Source organism: Falco biarmicus, chromosome 12 (assembly GCF_023638135.1).
Source record: "Falco biarmicus isolate bFalBia1 chromosome 12, bFalBia1.pri, whole genome shotgun sequence".
Classification (NCBI taxonomy): domain Eukaryota; kingdom Metazoa; phylum Chordata; class Aves; order Falconiformes; family Falconidae; genus Falco; species Falco biarmicus.
In genome coordinates this window covers 21015123-21037284 of record NC_079299.1, presented here as the reverse complement: position 1 = coordinate 21037284, position 22162 = coordinate 21015123, and the positions used below count along the sequence as shown (strand labels likewise).

The following is a 22162-nucleotide window of genomic DNA, read 5'->3' as shown; positions in this document are numbered from 1 at the left end:
TGACGCTGCCATGTGCAGCATCCCAAAGTCATAAGAGACTTGCCTTGGCTTGTCTTTGAGGCAGACTTTGGAACCTGGAAAGGGCCAGTCTTGGCCCTTAGCATGCAGCATTGTGGTTCAGTGTCTGAGCAGGGTCTGGAAGAGAGGCACATGCCCCTGCAGACTGGGAGCACTTGGTGAGTACCACTTCTGCTCCCCCCAGTGCCACAGCCAGCAAGCATCCCTCCACAGTGGGGGCTGTGACAGCTCCATGAAAGCAGGGTCCCACAGCCTGCTCCCAACCCTCCCTTAAATCTGGCTGCCACCTCAGAGCACAGCCCTGTGGTTTACAGGGCACAGGCACCCTCTCTAAGCAGAACCATTCTCTTTCCACTGTGATGTGGCCCTTTACGGCCAAAGGTCTCAATCAGTGCCAGCTGAAATTGCTGAGGACCTAATACATAAATATATCTGTTCCTGTTCTTTCTAAAATCACTCTTGATAGCATTTCTAGTAGTTATTATAATGCAGTGAAGACTTGGCAACTCATCAAAGCTAACATTTTTCCTTAGTCTGATGCAGCAAAGTAATAAAGAGAAGCCACTAAAGATCTTGGACCAGTAACACAGCGAGGCAGCAAGGGGAGTTAAACTTTTTCCCTACAACCATGACTCAGCTTTACAGCCCATGCCCTGCAGTGTAGTTTCCCCGAAGTGATGGTTGTACCACAGCCAGCTACCCTCTACCACATCTGCTCACGCATCCAGAGATGAGTCCTCCATGGGAAGCTGAGAGCACTGTCATGGAAGCAGCAGCAGCTAGAGGCTTCACGAGCAGATGTGCTCTCATCTGCATTTGACAGATGCCTGTTAATTATTTATACAGCATGAGAGGTGTACTTGATGCTAGACAAACAGCAAGCAAGACCAGCCTCTTTCCCCAAGGAGCTTTCCATGCAGATTATGCAGATACCAACAGGCAAGGCAGGATCAGGCATGAAGGAGGGAGCCAACCATGCCATGAAGGAGGATGGTGATGAAAGTAGAGACAAAAGGTGCAAGCCATTTAGAGGAATTTGAAGGAGATGATTTGACGAAGGGAAGAGAAACTGTTTTCCACGCACGGGAAAACAAAACAGAAAAAGGCAGCAGGGATGTCAGAAATACCAGGGAGTAATGAGTAGGCATACCAGCTTGGGGCTTAAAACTGGCACAGCTCCTGCCCTGGCCACCATATCTTGCTTGTGCAATAAGGCTGTAGGAAGCTGGGAGTGAGCAGTCTTGAGACGGAGTAGAAGGGGCTGCCATAAATTGGGCTTTTGCAATATGCACGGCTGTGCAATACATTCTGGATGTGTGGCATGAAAAGATAAGCTGGAGCTGGGGAAGTACAGGCATGCCAAGATCTATGCTGGGCTGTCTGTACAGACCTATGTGGTCCTGGACACTTGGAACCACTTTGTCTCGTAGTAGTGTTGATCAGACCCCTGTGTCATCCCTCCATGCAGGGAGCAGAGCAGGAAAGCACCAGATATACTACAAGGGGGGCATAAACTCACCCCTACCTCCTCACAAAAGACACAACCCGCAGTCCAGCCTCCTTCACTCTTGTGGCTGCAGACTGTAAGGAGAAGACTTGCTAACAAAAAGGGGGCCTTTAAATCAATAGGCAGCCCAATGGCTTTTTGATTCACAGCACCCTGGTTCAATATCCTGCTGGAACAAGGATAAGTCCTCCATTTGATGGTGTACTTAGTCAGACGCCTTTTTGGAATCCTGCACTGACCACATCAGACCATGCAATTTCTCTGCTCCTTGCCAGGATGCACTTACACATTGGCTGCTTTAATAGTTGAGGTGGCACTTTTATTTTAAGCACTTCTTTTCAATGGCTTCTGCAACCTTCTGAAACCATTTGGAGTTGGGTTTTTTTTTGCCCCTGGGCTGAAATTTCTCACGCTCACACTCAGCCCTGGGTGATGAAAGTTTGACGATAATCTGCTGTTGCCAGTGTCCCAACTCAACAAAGTGGTGATTTTGGGCTGGAACAACTGGAACTCCCTGATACACTGATTGGAGGAGGCACGGAACAAATTGCGCCTCCTCATTTACTCCACACACTCTAATTTGTGGATTCCTGGGTGTCTTTCACCACCGCCTCAGCACCCAGGCAGCATCCGGAGTCCAGAACACCCTCCCTGCTTCAGTCCGTGCTACCTGCTGATCCCACACTCATGAGGTCCTGCTATATGGCTTACTCACGCAGGTCACTTCATTTAAGAGACATTAGCAAAGTGGTTGATATTATTAATGAGAAGCAAAATCAAACGGAGCCTGCAGGCTTAGCAAGCCAAGTCATTGCAGGGTCACACTGCTTGTCATTAACTTTTTTTCCCTTTGGCACAAACCTTGCTAACGTATAGCTCCTGATTTTGCAGAGTGCCCATTCTTTTCCCGGTATGCCCCCCCCTGACTTCTAACACACAGTACACAGAGTTTTGCTTTCAAATCCCATAGGACAAATGGGCCTATTCACAGGATTAAGCACTGCCCAGTGTGGTTTCCAGAGCTAGCTTGACTGCAGCACAAGATCTGGGGCTCTTGATGTCAGCTGGCCTCCCCTGGGTGTGGGGAAGTGAGCTACTTCTGTGTAGGTTCTTATGGCTCTTCTTCTCTCCTTTGAACCCTGACTTTTAGGATCCCTTGGCCTCACCTTTTCCATTCCCCTACACGTGCTAGTGCCAGGAGACCCCTTCAACAACACCTTCCCCTCCCTGCAGCTAAGCCCTTGGCAACATGATCCCAGCTGAGAACCTCATCTCTTTACCCCACTGGCAGCTCAAGATCACTCAAGGGTGACATCTGAGCCCACATCCTACCTTACACGGCCCCTGTGTGCCCTGCAACTGTTGGAAAGAGCCCTGCTGGAGAGCTCTATGAAAGGCAACACCAGGCAGTGCAGAGGACTTTATCTCCTTTCACCCCATGAAGATCCCAGCTGAGCAGATACCTCAACCTGAATGTCTGTGAAGGGCGGGAGGAAAAGGTTAAAAGCCTTGAACCCCTTGAAAGTCATGAAATAGCCTGAAAGCGAAAGCATCTGGTGTTGGCCAAACATTACGGGGGCACAGCAGGGAAAAGTATCCAAAACCAGACTTAAGTCAGAAGGTCAGAGCACATCGATGGTCCTCTTATCCCCCCTTGGCACCCTCCACCCCCTGGAGCACCCATTGTGGGGCCTGCTGGGAAGCAAGCCGGTTCTGCAAAGGGCAGGCTATTAACTTGGAATCAAAAGGAGCATTCAGGCGGCCAGCAGGTCTGGCAGGAGGGAGGGCCGGGGGGAGCACAGTGCCCCATCCTCCCCTGCTACTGGAGGCCAGCCGGTTCAGCTGGGGAAGGGGGGAATAAAACGTCTCCAGTGTCGGCCGGTGAGGCTTGCTTTCCCTTTATAGCAGCCCTGATCGCTGAGCGAGAGACACTGCAGGGAGAGCTGAGTTAGAGGGGTGAGGGGGGGGCAAATGCTGGCCGGCAAAGTCAATAGTAATTTAACACCCCACTGACATTTTTGGTTGGCAACAAGATAGATATTTAAATCATAGCCCTCTCTCTATATACCCTTCCTCCCCACCAAAAATAAATAAATAAACCCAGCAGCCCCGGTTTTGGCCTGCCAAGAACTTGGAGCATTTGCTGTGCACTCCCTGAGCCTCACGTTGGGCACCGTCAGCTGAGCCTTCCCTTGACAACAGGGATGCTCGCTCCCCTCCTGCTTTTGGAGGGCCGCTGAGGACCAGGTGTCGCAGGGCTGGCCGCAGCAGCTGGCTGGGACCCGAGCGTGTGTCCCTGGGTTGCTGTGCAACCGGAGGCACAAGGCGCAGCGCGGCGGTGCATACGTGCCGTTTCGCCCATGTGACAGCCAGCTCATACCAGCCTCTCTGACCCCTGGCAAGGCACGCACCAGCCCCAGCTGGGCTGGCCGCCCTTCTGGGGGGAGCAGGAGAAGGCAGGACTTTGGGAAGAGAGTGGGGAAGATGGGGAGGGAGGGGGAAAAGATAAAAAGGTCTTTGTGTGTCTCAAGCAGTGCCATTAAAGAGCAGCCAGGATCTGACACTAAAGCCTTTTCCACTTGAAAATGATGCCTGAAAACAGGCGCAAGTCTTACAACCTGCCTGCTTTCTGCAGGTTACAGAGTCGTTGCTCCTCAGCCCTCAAGCCTGCAAGCTTCTTTTTATGAACTTGTTCAGACCCTGGAAGAAATGGAGCTCATTGCAGAGCCATCTCCTGCTTGGTGGGAATCGCCCCAAATCCCCAGGTCTCATGTTCTGCCTGCCTACCCCACTGCAGAGGACAGAGGATCAGCTCCAGCCTCTCCCTTACCCCCTTTCTCTCAAAGGAGTGCCTTCTCCTCGCACATGGGACTGCAAGACAGCTCTTTCCCCAGGGTGGCTCTCTGTCAGACTTTACAGCTCTGGTTTCTGTTTGCACCCTCTGTCCACGGGTCCTAATCCACAAGGCAATGAATTCAGTGGAAAAACATCCATCAGCTGCAAGGGCTGATGAATATGCCTGATAGCAATTAGGATCTAATTTGTCTAGTCTTATTATTCACATATGAGTCCTGAGATTGAGACTCCCAGTAGTAAATGGAAATTTTTCTCCCTCCCTGCACCTGGGTTTCAGTGGTTTTGATCAAACTAAAAAGCCCACCTTGCACCTCTACAGCTGCAGCCCCTGCCTGCCACCACTGGGCTGGATGCAGCAGAGAAAAGCACTGTCTTTGCGAAGGGGGAAGCAAGAAGGGGAGATAGCTTGGAAGAACACATGCAAGTTATGAATATGCAGTGGAGATTTATCCCCAGAGCCTTTCCAACGGGATGACCTCCAGGTGAGCAGCAGGAAGAAGATGCCAATAGAGTTGTCAGCAAGAAACTTTTGCTAACATCTGTGGCAAGGTCTGTGACTGCCATAGAGCTGGCAGGGACTGAGGTACTGCCCATCAGCCCGCTTTCCCTGTAAGTGTGCTGGCCATTTGTCTGAAAAGCTGCGAAGAGAAAAAAGGGAGGTGCAAAGAACTAAGTGATGCCCCGTATAACTATAGTATCAGCTCACCCTGGTCTCCTTTGCACATCGGCATGGCTGATGGGGAGCTCAGGGCAGGACTGCACATCCAAGAGCCTTTAAGTTAAGGCTATAGACCAAAAAATGCCTGAAGGCTAACCTGCTGCCAAATGCAGGTGCTGACTGTGAATGTTAGGGCTAAAGCTGCTGCTTTAGAGTAGATTCTGACCTATTCCCTCCCTTATAGTGCAGCAGCAGGAGAGCTGCCTAGTGCAGCCCAGCCTTTCAAATGTTGGTGCCTGAAAGTAGGTTCCAAAATATGTGTGGAGCAACCCTTTTCAGAAGCTCAGTGCATGTGGATGAATAACATCAGATGTCCTCTGAGCTATTGAAAACATTTTCCAGCTGCATAACTCTGGGGTTTGGAGCCAAATTTGAGGTGAGGAGGATGGAAGAGTTTGGTTTCACTTGTTAGCAAGTGCTCCAGTTCATACCCAGTGGAGAAAAGGGACTAGCAAAATTAAGGACAGCTACAGCAGAAGACAATAGAGACAGAAAATTGGTCTGTTAGCAGATTTCCACCCATTCTTTTTGTAAGCCCATAAATAAATATGTCTCTAATGCCACTGTTTGTTTTTATTCTTCCTGAAAATGCTCCTCCTATTATTTTTACCTCATCCCTTGGCTCTCTTTGTAATCCCTCTAGTACATTCTTTTCTTAAAGGAAATCTAGTCTGAACTGAAGAAAGCTCATGCTCCACAGCCACGCAGTAAGACATTCAACACACCTCTGTTAGGGCCTGGAGTACAGTGGGTTATGGCATGCGGCTATTGGTTGTGCCACTGACTGAATGGAAACAGGAATGACTATAGGACTGTGCTTCCTTCTGTCCATCAGGCGTGTCTTACTGTTGGGAATGGTAGACAACAGGTACTAGGAAATGTTCTTTTTTCTCAGTGACCATCTAAAATTGAGCAGTCTTTTCTTCCTGTATAATTCTTAGTTTATATTCACCTGCATTCAGGGCCAAGGGGATGTTTGGGGATGCTGAGCTTTATACACTGTTGGGCTTTGCCATACAGCCTGAATAGACCCCATGTGCTGCTGAGTGGACAAACCTGGATGATGGAAGCAGTGGCTGTAAGAAGAGGTAGACTATGAGTGTGCAAGGCTGTACACAGATGAGTGCTGCCCCCAGATCAGCTAATGATCTCGGATGTTCCCATCAGAGACAGCCTCTTGCTCCATGTGTCTCTGGGAGCTGGCTTTATGAACCAAAACCAGCCCAGGATCTTTGCCTGCAGTTCCAAAATAGTCCCTTTCTTGCCTCTCTCCTTCCGGCTCCCTCCCTATAACCAACACCTCCCCAGCACCAGCAGGATGGTGGAACTCCCAAGGGTGTGGCGGTGGCAGGGAAATCCCAGACATCTGGAGACTATCTATTGCAGGGGAGGAGGATGAATGCCCGTCTTCCCATGAGAACTCAGGAGTTGTGAGCAGAGGAACCACCCAGCCTGTCTAGGGACAAGACTACTGTCTTCCAAGTCCCTTCAACATTCAAGCAAATGTTGCTCAAGGACCCCAGTGGGCTGGCTTTTACAAGACATCCTCATGATGTTCTTCAGGCATCAACAGAAACCTGTCATTTGGCCTAAACGAGAATGAAAGAATTTGAACCTCCCAGGCCTTTAACCTTCTTAGTCCTGGCTGGTCAATGTACCAACAGGTACTGACTGGTATTTGAACTCTCATTTCTTTACAGGGAGTTTCACTGGCAGGGAGGAGACATCCTCATGGCAGAGGACTCGTGGGGGTTCTGAACTTGGTGTTTTCTGAGTTATTCTCCTGCGAACAAACTCCCAGAGGAGAAGGTGACACAAAATCAATTGCACAGATCAATACCTGTACTGATGTATTTCCTGGTGACAGGCCAGATGGCCAGTTGAAGGTAAACAAAATCTGAACAAAGTCTGGGCACAGCAAGAGGTTCCAGATGGGAACCAGAAGTTCAGAGCTCATCAGAACCATCTCCATGCACACATTACAGGCACCAACCAAACACTAATAAATGATTAACAGAGCTGTTGTACATTAGCCTCAGCTTTTGGTTCCCTCTCACTATTTCTGGATAATTAAAAAAAAAAAAAAAAAAAAAAAAGCAGATGATAGGGAATTCTGCATTTGGATAAATTAATTAGATATTCAGCTCTCTGTGGACCTCATACAATCCTAAGAACCCTGTTTGCCCTCCCCAAATGCCTCAGACCACAGATTAGCCATTTCAGTTGAAGGCTGCTCGAAGGCAGTTCCCTTTGGAGTCCATCCAAAGCCTTAAGCATCCAACTCTTCCATGAGGCCCTAGAGTAATGCAGCAACCCCTTTCTTCCTTCTGTGAACTGAATGATCTTTATCTTCAGTCAGTTCTTTAAACAATGGGAGATACGAGACCTGGGGATGGAATCTTTTGCTTATAATGAAGAGCTGATACAAGAAAATCACGTGGGTTTATTGCCTCCTTCAGACCCTCCTCCCACACTTCCACTTTCCCTTCACTTTCTGTGTCTTTAACCTGTGAGCAGTCTGGACATCCACCTGCCACTGCTGCCTCTTGGTCCATTTTCCGTGCCTGCAGTGCTACAGCACTGTAATACCAGAAATATCCTTTCTTTCCGGGGTACCACTCGCTCTTTTGCACTCAATGGTACAGTCACACTGCAAGGCCTGTGATGGGCTGAAGGGGAGGAAGGCTCATCCCTTGGACACCTTTCATCTGTTTTGTCAGGCACCAGCCCTAGCTTTCAGTAATGGCCTGAAACTGATGGGACTCTGATATCCAGCTATGACTGGGTATAGCACAAGTGGGCAGACGTATCTGGAGCTGAAATCAGTCTTGCTCCTCCTATTCCAGCTGGGGTCTTCATAGCCTCCCCTTGAGCATGGGCATCTAGATCTAGAGAAGAGCACTGGTCTAGGCCCCTGGGAGCAAGAGTGAGGAGGGCACCAGAGGGGACTGTCCCCTGGGAGCACTGCAGAGCACAGCAGGTCTGCACCAGACAGCTTCCTTCTCATTCTCTGACCTTCAGTTCCCCCATTCAATAATTTTATTCATTATACAACAGCAGGATTAGACAGTGCCTGCTGGTTGGCACGCTCCGATGGGCATTAATACCTGCTGGCACAGAAGCAGGCACATGCCAGTACTCCTGTGTGCTAATGAAAAGGCACCATTTCCACTTCCATTTCAGCACACACTGAGGTTTCCTGAGAGCCAGCATTGATCATTGTGTCCAGGAGAACATGTGCTGCCTTACATCTCCAGGAGTCCTGCTGCTTAGGGCAATGGTTGCCATCAGAGAGCTGGATGATGTCAAACTGGACCCTTACTAAATTATCATGGGGCCAGGGCTTGTCAGCACTGTGTCACTCAATGGAGACTTCCAGCGGCATGTTGTCTTCATGTACACTGGGGCTATCCCGGCATCCCTTGGTGAATAGAGTGAAAAGCTGCACCAGGGCAGGCTCGATGGTGCAGCTACTCACTACTTTTGGGTTCCCACTGGGATGTTTGCTTTAAAATTCCACGGTTTGCTTTTCCCCAAGTTCTGCAAAAGCTTCTTTGTCAAAAGAGGCTGGAGCAGTTCACCTGCCACCCTCTAGGAACTCCTCTATCACCATGAATCCTTTTGGGTTCCCACTGGGATGTTTGCTTTAAAATTCCACGGTTTGCTTTTCCCCAAGTTCTGCAAAAGCTTCTTTGTCAAAAGAGGCTGGAGCAGTTCACCTGCCACCCTCTAGGAACTCCTCTATCACCATGACTCCTTTTGGGTCCTCTGCCATCCTGTTGAACCCTCGAGAGGTGGTGGTGATGGAAAGCTGAGAGAAGTGGGAGGTAGGATTTCCCTGGCCGACTTGTATATAGCCCTGCCACAGTGCCCTCACCCAGAGGAACTGGCCTTGGGGACTAACCTCCAGGCAGAGCAGTGAATAATGTTTGACTTGGAAGGAGGACAGATGGAAGGAGCTGTCACAGAAATGTTGAACAAGCTACAGAAGAGAGATATCCTGAACTCCCAGTTCTACAACCCAACAGCAAGAAGACACCCCACAATGCTGCATGTGAGCTTACTATTGTCTTATCAGATTAGCTGGAACTCACTGTCTCAGGGTGCTACAGGGCACAAGAGCTAAGCGAGATATTTTTTTTTAAGAAACAGATAGTATTTATAATGGTCTCCAAATTTTGTGTTGGAATAGTAACTATCTAAAACATGTCAGACTTCCAAAAGAAAAATGTCCTTTATTGCTTCTGATAAAAAGATTCCAAGGCCACGGTGCTGAGAAGGAATTTGCCCTCAAGCTTGCTTAGTCCAGAACCAACCACTGCAGAGTATCTTGCAAGATTTCTCTGGAGGAACTGATAATAATCGCATTTGGACTCAGAATGGATGTCAGAGCTTTGGAGCCATTAGGCTGATTCAGACGTCTGCTATGACCAGAATGGACAGCATGTGTCCACCTGATCCATGAATATTTATATTTGTGACCTAGCTGTGATGTGTGGGGAAATAAAACCTTTGAAAGAGTGGGGTACTAAGTGCAGAAATGGCCATGGTAGGTACTAGCACGGAGGGATTCGTATCCTGCAGGTGACAGATCTGATGTTGTATGGGAAACCGAATTTAAAGCAATGCTCCAGGACTATTAGCAGCATCCTGGCACTGCTGCAGTTCAGTGTGCCACACAGCAGGTCATTTGAAGCTTTTGTGAGTAGGACCATCCACACACACATGCTTGGTGATGACCTCCCACCCCCAGAAGGTTTGAGGGCATGAAGACTTGCTGCCCAGCTCTTTGGGTGTGGGAACTTTGTTTCTGTTCCACACATGCAGCTCTGCAATTCAGGCCCTGCAAACAATAGTTTGGACACTCCAAGAGCAGCGAGCAGGCAAGGGGTGTGACTGGAGCGGCTCTATTCCCAGAAGCCAGGCCAATTCTCTGATGGGAGCTCAACCGGCATCTCTGCTCAGTGTCCAGGAAAGTGGTTTTGGCAGCCTTTCTGTAGATGGTTCCAGTTCAGGAGAAACTGCTGGTAGATTTGGGACAGGCAGCATGCAGATCGCAGCTGCATGCAGCCAACAGCACAGAAAACCTTCGCCAGAGACACTCGTCCAGCATGCTTGATTTTGACTTTTTTTTCACTGTATTGCATTGTTCTTGGGTGCCAACACCTTTCACTCCCCTCTGCCCGAGCAGCCCTTTATTACCAAACCATGCCACAACTCCTCTCTACCCAAACTTTTCTTTGCTTCCCTACTCCTTCCCCCACAAAAGGATTCCTCTTTCTCCTCTGCTTCAGACTCATATGTCCCCGAGAAAACACCCTAATCAGAGTGTTTCCTAAGTACAGTGAATATAGGAAATCGTTCTGCTTAAACAAAAAGGCCTGCTACTAACCTGCATGAGACAAACATCCTCTCCTTAAATTCTTTGGGACAGGCACCATTTCATCCTACCTCTCAGAGAGATCCCCAGCACAAAGCCTCTGTGTGCAGCTCAGTTGCAGTTAACAAACAGGAACTATGAACTGAGCTTGCAAGGGGTGAAATGGTAAAACTGACCTTACTGGAATAAGTTCATTCCCCTTTGCAATTATCTGGTGACAGACTTCACCTCAGGCTGAATAAATATAGTAATTCAGTTTCCAGAGCTCCAGTTACTATTTCATAAATGGTGCTCAGTTGTGACTTGGCCCAGCTTCAAACAGGGATGGGTAGGTTAGCTCTGATTGATTTGTTCTTTAAGTAAAAATTAGAGCTGGTACAATGCCAGGATAGCAGTCCCCATGTAGGGAATGCTGTCTCTGAAACAGGGAATGTGGCTTTGGACCTCGAGCTGGGCTCTGACACCAACTCAGCAGGTGATCTTCAGAAAATGACCATTCTTCAGGTTTCAGTTTCCTGAAAGCAAAGGCGGGTATCACAACACAGCACCACAGGAGCGACATGAGCTTCTTCACCTTTCTTGTGTCCAGTATAGAGTCTTGTACCATTTAGGGTCCACTTCAGGTGGGATTTCTTTCTGTGGAGCACTTCCTAAAATCACTGTCCTCAAGTGCTCATGAGCATTGCTTTGATGGAGAGCACCATAGATATCTAGCTACTAAGCAATCCTCTGATGGAACAAAGCTTTCCCTGCTTTGTTTGGACCAGACAGGACAAAAACTATGAAACACGTCAGCAGAGGCCTAGGGATTATAGAAAACATGTTTGAAATAAGTCAGAAATGAGCCTTCATACTTCAGTGAACATTTGTTCCTGGAACATAAGTCAACACTGACACAAACATGGGGGTTTTAACCCTGTCTCCAATGAGATTCCAAAAAACAGTGACTGACAACACCTCTGCACAGCAGCATACGTCCAAAGCTGTGGAGACTGAGGACAGGAAAGAGGTACTGGTGGAACCAGGGCTGGAAAAGCTCTGGACCAGCTAAGAGGTCCACCAAACTCAGGCAGGAGGCCAGATGACAGCTGTGAAAGGCACAGGATTGGAAGAATGGTGGAGATGTTCTAGATCTGGACAGAAGGGGAGCAGCAGCAGAGCTGCATGTGAGGCAACGTGGACCGACATGGGTGGACCGACATGGGAAGGGATGTTGTCACTCTGTCACTGTCAGGTCAGTCACTGGCCTGCAGCCAGGCAGCACTGCAAATGGCCTTGCACCACCGTTGGAATGGAATGGAAAGACAAGACAGCATAGACAAGGTTGTGAAACCCACCACAGATACATGCAAGGAGCATGGACACCTTTAGGTCATTAAGGGAATGAGATATTAAGGTGAGGCTTCACACTCCCAGACTTCATGGAGCAGAGCCCCCTCCCCATGGCATCCCTCAGCATGCACAAAACTGTGCTGGTGCACTGTTCAGCCCCGCTGACGGTGATGCAAGGGCACAGTGCAGTATTTCTGCAGCCCTCGGAGCTGTGTGCAGTTCAACAGCAGCTCTGGGGAGAGCAGCAGCTCTGCGGTCTCTCCATGACAGCCTGCTTTGCATGGGGCTGGCACCTGCGGTGCAGGTGACAGCACAGGAGGACACGGCTGGTGTTTAGCCCTCATGATGGGGAAGCATGTGCTCTGCCTGAAGGGTGGCCAGCCTTCTGCTTCCGCAGAGGGAAGAAATGAAATGGATTGTGTGAAGGAGACACAAATGTTAGAAATTATCTATATAATCCTGTCTGGAGAAGTTTACTGTAAATAACACGATGTGTGCACCACACTGCTTTTGGCACAGCTGATTTATTTTTTTTTTTAAAGCATGTTTATTGTTGATAAAAGTCCAGAGACACTGACACAATCTCGAAGTTATCCAGAGAGACTCAAAATATCCCATGGTTGGCAACATGAAACAAAAGCTTTGATGTACCAAGGATGCCTCAGCACCAGCAGAGCTGCAATTCCTGGGTTACGGCATCCCACAGGACAACCCACCCATAACTGCCACTGAGCTTCCACACAGTCCCAGCAGGCGGGATCTGAGGTAGCCCTGCATGGGACAGCCTCAGCACGGAGACAGCCACTGCTTGTCCATGTCCCCAGGGGACTGGGAACATCATCATCCCCATGGGGTCCAAGGTCCCCTTGGTTGGAAGGGCTTCAGCAGGGGACCCTGCTGAGCACCAGGACACGTGCCTGCAGGCCTGGCGCCACGGGCAGCCACTGAGAGGCCTTGGAAGCCAACCTCAGAAACCCTCAGGACTACATTTGGCTCTCAAGATGCCACTTATGTGACCCTTCCCTAGCCAGCTGGCTCGCAAGCCAGCCTCTTCTGCAGTTTCAGTTGCTACACAAAGCTGTTCACAGCAGCCTGGGCGCAGACACGGGCCAGAGCTTATATGGAAGGGAGGACAGGTAGGGAGACCCTACCAGAAAAGCAGAAAAGCCAAAACAAATTAAAAATGTACCCATGATGGCAAGCAGCAAGAGCTCAAGGTTCATTTTCTCCAGTTCAACATGGTCAGCCTTGGATTGCTTATGTAGGCTTTGGTCCAGCACAGACCTGGGCCTCCAGCTAATCCCACCCTTGGGGTCTCAGGGCAACAGAGAACATAGCTCCCAAAGAGAGGTTCCATAATTCCTTCCATAGATTTTTTTTTTTTTGCCCTTGTGGCTTGGAACCTCAATGTAAGACACTTTAAATAGGTCTGATTTTTTTTTTTTCAGCCAATGTTGAAAACCCAGTCCCTAGATGGGTGGGCACTGAAAATCCCAAGTAAATTATGAAAATCCCAACCTAAATAAATAACCAGTTAATACTTACAATATCAAAGTACGGCAATGAAGGAGAAGAACCTGACAGCTAGTATCATAGAATCAGAATCATCTAGGTTGGAAAAGACCTTTAAGATTATCAAACCCCTGCTCAGTGCAATTGCATTGGGAACAAGGTTTGGGAAACCCCATTCCCACCTGTGACAGGATCCCTCTTGCAGATGCAGTGCTGGCAGTCATCACCACCCTAGCTGCAGCACCCCAGCCTCGTCCTGGTGTCCTGCACAGAGGTGAGCTTTGCTCATGGCAAATGTCTCTCACAGACTGTCAAACCCAAACATGAGTTGTGCTGTTGCCGGAGGTCAAGGGAGGTAAAGACTTTACATGAATATGCTGGAAACAGAAAACAAACACAAACACAAAAATCCCCAGCAAGAAAGGACAAGCCAATCTTAACAAGCAATTCCGTTACCCGTAAATAAAAAGAAGGCAATCACAACATGCCTTAAGCTTGGGGGAGCCAAAAGCTGTCTCTTGTCTGTGGGTGACTGATGGCTTTCCAGCACCAACTTGCCTGGTGTCGTTTGTCACCTGCGAGGGGTAAGCTGCTCCTGAAGGCTCCTCTGTGCTGGTGTGTGTGCGTGCATGCATGCAACTCACGGAATTTCAGCAAAGACGCGTAAGAGGATTGTAGTCCTGGTTCAGCTAAAGACTTAGGATTCTGCATAATGTGTTAAGAAGAGCTTAATGCAATCCTACTACTCTGCCACAGAAACCCTGAACAGCGGCCTGTCTGTTCTCACCTTTCCCCATCTGCTAGCCAGCTGTGCAAAAGCTGGCTTGCCCCAGGACTCTTTAAAGGAGCAGGTGCATAGGCAGAGGTTGGGATTCTGCGTCTGTCTTCTCATGGGAGCAGTTTTTTGTGTTCACTACAGTAAAAAGACACTGTGCAGGACACCTGATGCAAAACTCTTACAATGTGGAGACTTTGCATTTTTGCATAATCTGGAGGCCTCTGGGAGGTGCGTCACAAGAAAGGAGGCTTCACAAAAGGTCTTCAAGAAAGGAGCTCTGAAAAGGGATCAGAGAGATGGAAAAGAGCAGTTTCATGTCTCAGAGGCAGGAAATAGTCTGAAAGTGAGGAACGCAGCCCTTGGCCAAAATTATATTATCCAGGAGGACATGCACTATTGCAGAGCAAGTTATCATGGCTAAGGCAACATCGGTGGTGTGCACTTGAGATGAGACCAGCTGGCTGAGAATTAGAGCAAGGATGGCAAAGAGTAGGGAAAAAGGGAACAGAAAGGCAAGATACTTGTAAATCAAACCTGAATATCAGTCAATAGTGAGGTCAAAAGGCTGGGTGAGGGTGTTTCCTGCTACTCAGTTGCTGGGAAAGTTTTGGGTTTTGGCAGCTAAACTGGTCACACGCATCCTTATTCTGAACTTCTCCATGTCCTTGTGTCCCATCTGCAAAACAAAGTTATTGTGAAATACTTTTTCCTAGCTTCTGCCTAGATTCTATTCAAGTTACAATTGCTCTGTGCCATGGACAGTCTTGTTGCATGCTTAGGCACAGTGCATAACTCCTCTGGAGGCTCCAGTCACTACAGGAGATAGCGATCTCTATGCAGATTAGAATTTCCCAAAGTTGGCACACTGACCAGGATACTAGCACAATGCAGACTGGGAAAAAAATAAAGGAAGAAAATGTATTAAAACCTGATTGGCTCCCAGATAGTGAAAAACAACAGTTTCATCTGAATGTGGGTGAGGCAGGGGAAGGAAATGGACTGGAATGTGGGCTATTCCCTATTCTGGAAGACAGCAGAATGCTGGGACGTCATTTCCATGCTCCATATGCTGGACAGTATCTGGGTAGAAAACTAGAAAAGTGAAACAGCAGTCAGAGCAGATCTCCGATACAAAGTGATCTCTGTTGTTCATAATCAGGCAACAATCAGGTGATGCATGTTATAATGTCTGTCCTAGATGAATATGGCAGACCAGTCCATATACACAAGCTTTATGTATTTATGAGGCTGTATTCTGGAAAGCAGCGACTCTGGGGAGCTCTGACGGGTTACACAGACACTTCAGTGGAAGTTGACTCCAGGCAGAACAAGAATGCCTAACTTATTTCTCCTGGTAGTTAGTTAAGGAGATACACAGTAGAAGAAAGAACATGATTTTCCCACTGGCATGGCATCGACAAAACATTTACCAGATGACTACATTCAAGAGGGAAGCAGAATGACTGGGAAAGGTTCAGAAATGAGCTATAGGAATGATATAGAATCTTTAAGATGCTCTCTAGCATGAGAAACTCTTCAGGATCCTATTTAGTTTATCAGAAGAAAGTTAGGGACACTATGATGTTTTAACGATCTACTAAGCAAAAATATGTCCAAAAGCAGGAAGGCCTATTACTGCACAAAATAAATCCTAAAAAGTTCAGTCCAGAAGATGGAAGCCATAAAATTCAAACTGGAAGTAAGATGCAAGGGTTTTTTTCAAGATTTGGGGAAAGGGATAATTGAAAGCATTTCCTGAGGGAAGTGGTGAAATTGCCATCACTTGGACTCTTTACATCCAGTCTGGGATGACTGCTAAAGTACGTGGTCTAGTTTACCAGAATGTTTTGGATTTGATAAGTAGTGGGGAAGAACAAAGTGTCTGGACTGCCAGCTGGCCAGACAGAGTTCTGTATGTTGGGTTTTGCAAGTGATGTGACGAGATCAGCCACTGCGGTCCTTGTGGCTGTAGCAGTAAGATCTCGTAATGCATTTTCCATCTGTGATTCTGAAAATTGCTTTCATAAACAGCCAGTGAGGTGGGCTGACCTGCTGTGACTGTGACCAGAGAGTCTCCTTCCTCAATGCCTGATCAAAGCTAAAATCTTTGGTGGCAGTGCCTAATGACCACAGTCCTTCTGAGGAGACAGATAATGAGAAATGACCATGATGGGATTTTTCCACTATGTTCAAGCTGCCTAATGTTTGGCATGCAGGCAATGCTGGAACCAGAGCTGGAGTCTCAATGGAGTTTTCCTTACATCTGCTGGCACCGATTTCATCATCCATGTGCAATCTTCTCTAGAAGTCTGTGCACAGGGTGAGATGGAAGCACTGATCTTTTGTATGCCTCGAGACAATGACTCAGCTCTTACACTGCATTTTACTGGGGCCAGCACTAGGTGTAGAAAATTAAATGTATAAACAATAACTATCATCACTTTCAGGGTGTGCCTATTGAAGAGTCAGTCCAATCAGGAAACTTCAAGGAGACAAGAAGATCTTATGGTTAGGCAATAGTAATGGAGAACACCATACCTGGCTTCAACTCTGAGCTGTGCTATTAATGCTTTTTGACCCCGTGCATGGTCTCCTCCATGCCTGGACTTTCGTAGCAATAAGAAGAATTATACTTCCTGGCTCCCACCCATTGCTTTACAGATTCCCAAGTGCAGGAGCTTCCTATATGCTTGTGCACTACCTGGCAAAGAAAAGTACATTTTGAGCTTCCGGATTATTTTTTAAAAAATGTCTAATAATAACTCCCACATCTGCTGAACATAGTCACAATTTAGGAAGCAAAATATGTTGCCTTAGGTGAGATTTCAGGGGAATCAGAAAGACTGTATTGATGATTCCTAAACAGTTTATTTTCTTCCCTATCATCCCTTTCCAATAATGCCAAAGATAGATAGTTTCCCCAATCTGTTCTGTAGTCCGTTAGATCATATGGTTTTAAACCAGCCCAGCTCTCAGACTGCTGTCCACTAAAGACAACTTCTTTCTTCTCTCTTCACCACTTCTCTCTCCCAACATCTTCCATTATTCCCTGGTTGTGTCACTTTGGTAAGTATGTGAGTCCCTCCTGCTCCACCGTTATTTTTTTGATTTTGTTCTGTGTTCAAGCAGAACCTTGCTACAAGGCTATAGAAATCATTGGGAGCTTTTCCATTCATTTCCATGAGCTCTTGGCCCAAGTTCACTCAAATCTTCAGCTTACTTGTCTTATCCTTAGTGCTGAGAGCTCGTTTACTATTGCTGGCAGGCCTGGAGACCGGTCAGTCATTCCATAATGCAATTGCCTAGGAACTACACATTCTAAAACGTTTGCTTAGAAGCCGGTGGGAGTGAAAAATAGCAGTGGGATGAGATTGGGGAAGGAGAGTAATATTGGTGTTCAAAACCCCCTTTGCCTAATGCTCATGAAAAAACAGTTCACTAGAACATTTACAGGAGCAAGGAACACCACGTCTCACATGCTGGGAAGAGAATGGCATAAACTGCTTCTGGAGAAGAGATTGAGGTTCAGCGAAAGATTTTGGGAAGTGAGTCACAACTTGTTAGTGAATTCTTTCAGGTTTCAGAGAGGATAGAAATATTCCACCGTAAATCAGTAGAAAGTTACAAAAATATCTATGAAATGCTTAAAATACCCTGAAGGAATCTAGTACTTGCCAATTCCCAAAGCTGTGCAGTCCTGCATGATGACATGGAGAAAGGAAATGCTCTTGTTCCCTAAGCAAATGTGGACTGTAAGTAGCACAGCACTCTCTTTGGGATGCTGATGTACAAAGAGAATTCAGGAGAGCAGAGGTGACCTTTCAGGATGAGGAGGGCAGTCCCAGCCAAGCTGAGTTTATGTCTGGACCCAAGTCAGAAAATTCAGCAGAGGCCCCCAGGCACTGTCTGAGTCCATGAGAGAGAAATCTGGGCTACAGAGAATAGTCTGTCAGTGCGTGGGCAAGGGAGACCATTCTTTAGCATCTCGTCACAACCTCTAGATCAACTTTACAAATCAGGGAGTGCTCTAGAGCCTTTCCAACAAATGGTGAGTAAAAGCAAGTGTGGTTCCCAGGATCTCTAGGGAAAGCTCCTTTATGCCTTCTCATCCTGTCTTGGAGATCTCAGCGTACTCCAGTATTTCTTAAACATCCAGTCTAGTTATAGAGGGTGCAATGAGAAAGATCTCAGTTTTGCTTACCAGGAGAAAGTTCTTCCCTTATCTCTGTGCTGAAGCTCTTTGCTGGGGGTAGAGAGCAGTTTACAAACACACAAGGTAGACTGTTGAGAGCTCGCCTCTTAGCACTCCTGCTCTCAGGGTCTTGGGAAGCCAGGCTCTGCAGCACACAGGTTTCACTCTGGGTATTACCGCTGTATTCCAACACAGCCAACTGATTCCGATTCAGCAGTGGTGACCTCCAGAAACAGAGGGAGTGCCCATCCATCTCCAGATGGGTGCTGAATAGAAAAATGAAAGTAACCAAATAAAAATCCCTGGAAACGGAGATGGTGACAGCAAAAAAAATGGAAAGTAACTTTGTTACTCATCAGGTTATTACCTTTGGAAAGGAAACTACATAATTGAATATTCCTCTGGACCATTCATCTTAGTTCTTCTAACTTGATATCAATAGCTGCCAGGTGGTGCCTGCACAGGCCAGTCAAATCAGATTATGTTATCATAGTTCTCCAGTCATCGCCAAGAGCAGGATCATGATCATGACGAGGAAATCTAGTTATTCAGGTACATGTTACCTTATTAAAAGTTTGAGCAAAGTACATTGAGCTGTTATAATGGGATTAGAGTTTGAGTTGTGTTCCCAGGGTTGCCATGACTCTGTGCTTTTGGTGCTTTGCTGTGGGTCTTGGAAAGCGCAGCTCCACTCTGGCCAACCACAAATAATACAGACCATCATCCCAGAGGAGTGGGCACCAGCATGGACTGTGGCCAAGAGTATGAAGCTTGTGGAGAATATTTTTATCTAGGTACAAATGCCTGAGGCAGAGACTGAAGGACCCCATATGAGAGAGGTGTGGAAGGTTCCCAACATCAGCTCACACTAAGCAAAGCAGCAATCAAGCAAAGCTGGAAGAAATGGCTTTGTTAAACGTTCTAGAGTCTCAACACCCAGTCCCAGCCTTTTGCTCCAGTATTAATAGATGTCCCTCCAGTTATCTGGTCTTTTCTCTTTAGTCTCCTGTCCCAATAGGGTATGAAGAGGTCTGAAAGGTTTCCTCTCCAGCTGACAGGAGTTCTCAGGGGTTGCCCTCCTCCACATTCTCAGTGAATAGAAAACCACATTGCGATAGGCACTAAAAGGTGTTTCTCAGATGCAGACAGTGAAGGACAAAAGCTAAGGCAAGCAGGTGGAGCCGACTGCAATGAACATCAACTTCTTGAGCCACTTCTACAGACAAATACGTTTCTTGCTCCAGAGCCACCAACACAGCATTTTTTAACACTGCCAAAGTTATTTTAATAAAACTCCTATGAAGGTGAGTTTCTCTGTCTGGGATCTACTCTTATATTTCAGCAACACACCTGCTTATCCAGGAAATGTTATTAGTGATGACCCATGGACAAACGGGCCGGATTCTCCCCAAAATCTTGTCTCAGTGGGACTTGCAGGATGCAGGACTCTCAGTGAGTCCTGAGTGTGTCTGAAGCCATGTGTCTTGTATTTAAAACTTTGCACTTCAGTTATTCAGGTCCCACCAGCCTTCAGATGGTCACTCTTTATCTTTCAGTACTGTGACTGGTGCACAGCTAGCACAGGAGGCATTTCTAGCAACATTTCTTCTCTATTCCTGTGCCTGGAATAACACTGACATTTTGGGACCACTTACTAGTCCCTGTTCTTAATGTCCTGACAAGGATTCAAAAGTACCTTGTCAAAACTGACAAGGGGTAGTTGCTGCCCCCTCAGAGAATGGCCAAAGCTGACACGTCTCCACAGACACTTGCCCAGGAGGGTTTATGGCACGAGGTTCAGCCCTTTCCTGTCATCACTGCAACTCTAAACTCTGGTGGCCGGACCAGCCCAGATGTGTGCCTTCTGGCCATTCCCAGCTTTTGGTGGTATATACCTCACTGAACGGGTAGGAATAAACAGTCTTAACACTTGCCAAACCCCCCACATTTTCTTATGTGACTGCTGAGTAAGGAAATGCTGACAGAACTGCAGTGGCCTGGCAGAGAACAGAAGACATCCCTGCCCATTCCCTATTTCACTAATATACAGGACATTTTCTCCTAACCTGCCGCTCCACAGCAAACAGAAGTGCGACATGCACTGTGGCAGGAGACTGCTCGCTTCTGCATCCACACCTGAATGAAGCCAAACTCCTAATGTGCATCTGCAAAGTGTTCTTGTACCCGGGATTAACTCCTGGAGAACAGTTACACACTTTAAACCTTCAGCTGTTATAAAGCCTTTTTCACACACTCTCTTGCTGCATTGTTCCACAAACTTGTCATGTGCTCAGGGATAAATCCCTTGATGTAGAGATTCCACCACCCCCCACCCACCCCCAATTATTTTAACATATTTTGTAATCAGTCAGCATTTTTGCTTTCTAAATGTAGATTTTAGATCACAATGTGATGAGAACGACCATGCATTCATGAAATGCATTGATTTCTATTATGGGTTAAATGGGTACAAACATACAGTGCAGATTTGCCCTTAGGACAGGATTCCCCACATCCCCCCGCCCCCCCCCCCCCCCCCCCCCCCCCCCGGGACCAAATGACTCAGACAGGGAGAAAGGAGGTGAGGAGCCTCCCTGCTCTGGGGTCTTGGCATCTGTCCAGGCTCTGCCCATCCTCTCCCAAGGGATCCACTCCCCAGAGGTGTGTGGTGGAAGGAGCAGGGCAGTGGTGGGGTCCTGTGGAGACAGCTAGAGGGTGAAATGGTTAGGTCTGAAGTGACAGGCAAGCCTCCTGCTGGTGCTCTGCACAGGGGGCCAGCCACAGCAAGCTGCTTTGTATGAAATCCTGGCCCCGCTCGCAGACTGCCATGTGTCCAAGAAAATCCTCTTTTTTTCTCATCCTCTCTCTCTCCACAAAGAAATTCTTCCACAGAATTTCTTAGAATCTGAGGACGTTGGCCGTTTAGCTGAGATTTCTGGCTGCAGCACAATTATAATTGGTCTCTCATGGACAGGCTCAGCATGGAGGCCAAAAAACTGCAAGGGTTATTAATGACTAAGTTCCCTTCTACTTCCTAATGGCCAGACAGGCAGGAAAGTTAGAGGGGAAGACTTGGGGCCTAGCCACTCCTCTCCTCTCATATGCGCTGTCCTGGTGCTCCAGCACCTTCGCACAGACTTGGAGCCATCCACAGCCTGGACAACAGACAGCATGGAGAGCTGCGGGAGGCAGGTCAGGGGTCCAGAAGCCTTTCTGGTGTTCAGAGAACATTTTGGGAGCCTTCTCCCCACAGCTGAAGAGCACATCAGGGTGAAGTTAGCTGCAGCCTTTCCAGAGGTAACTGCTTTGCCACAGCAAGATTGGAAGGATAAAGAGACCCAGCTGGAGTGGCAGACTGAGACATGCAGAAAATCACAGGTCCTTCCCCCTCCTCCCCTCAAATAAAAAGAGCATCTCAGGAGAGGTTTGAATTGAGTGAGAAACATATTATTATGATTATTACATCCCCATTTGACAACAATCACATGGCACAGTGCCAGCTGGCACCAGGAAACCAGTGCTGCTTCTCCTTCATTGCCTGATGAACATCGTGACAAGAAATCAGCCCTTGTTAGGTGGAGAACTGAAGAACGGCAGAGTAGAGGCCAAAAACACCTCCTTGAACAATCACTATCGAGTAAACAGAGCTGCACTTGGGAAACACATATATTAAACATATCTTCCCTGAGGTTTTGGGGGAGGCAAGCTCTGTGCAGGGGTCCGGAAGGTCACCATGTTCACACTTGGGCATATTTCTGTGGTGTCAAACAGGCTAGTGGCAGCTAAGAGGAGAGTCCATGATGCCTTCATTTTGCAGGGGAAGATAAAAGTCCATGAAGCTGAGAATTTAGGGACACATGCCAACATAG

At 47.6% G+C, this 22162-nt stretch overlaps 1 long non-coding RNA gene across 3 annotated transcripts in view; it reads right to left on the bottom strand.

Moving 5' to 3' along the window:
• The window catches only part of LOC130157757 (uncharacterized), a 58139-nt gene extending 47534 nt beyond the window's left edge, over positions 1-10605 (bottom strand). Inside the window, exon 1 of one of the 3 annotated variants that reach the window (XR_008825020.1) lies at positions 10551-10605. This is a non-coding gene — a long non-coding RNA (uncharacterized LOC130157757). Of the gene's footprint in view, positions 1-10491 lie in introns of all 3 variants that reach the window. The other 2 variants (XR_008825021.1, XR_008825019.1) reach the window with 2 other exon arrangements.
• Positions 10606-22162: the final 11557 nt, after the last annotated feature.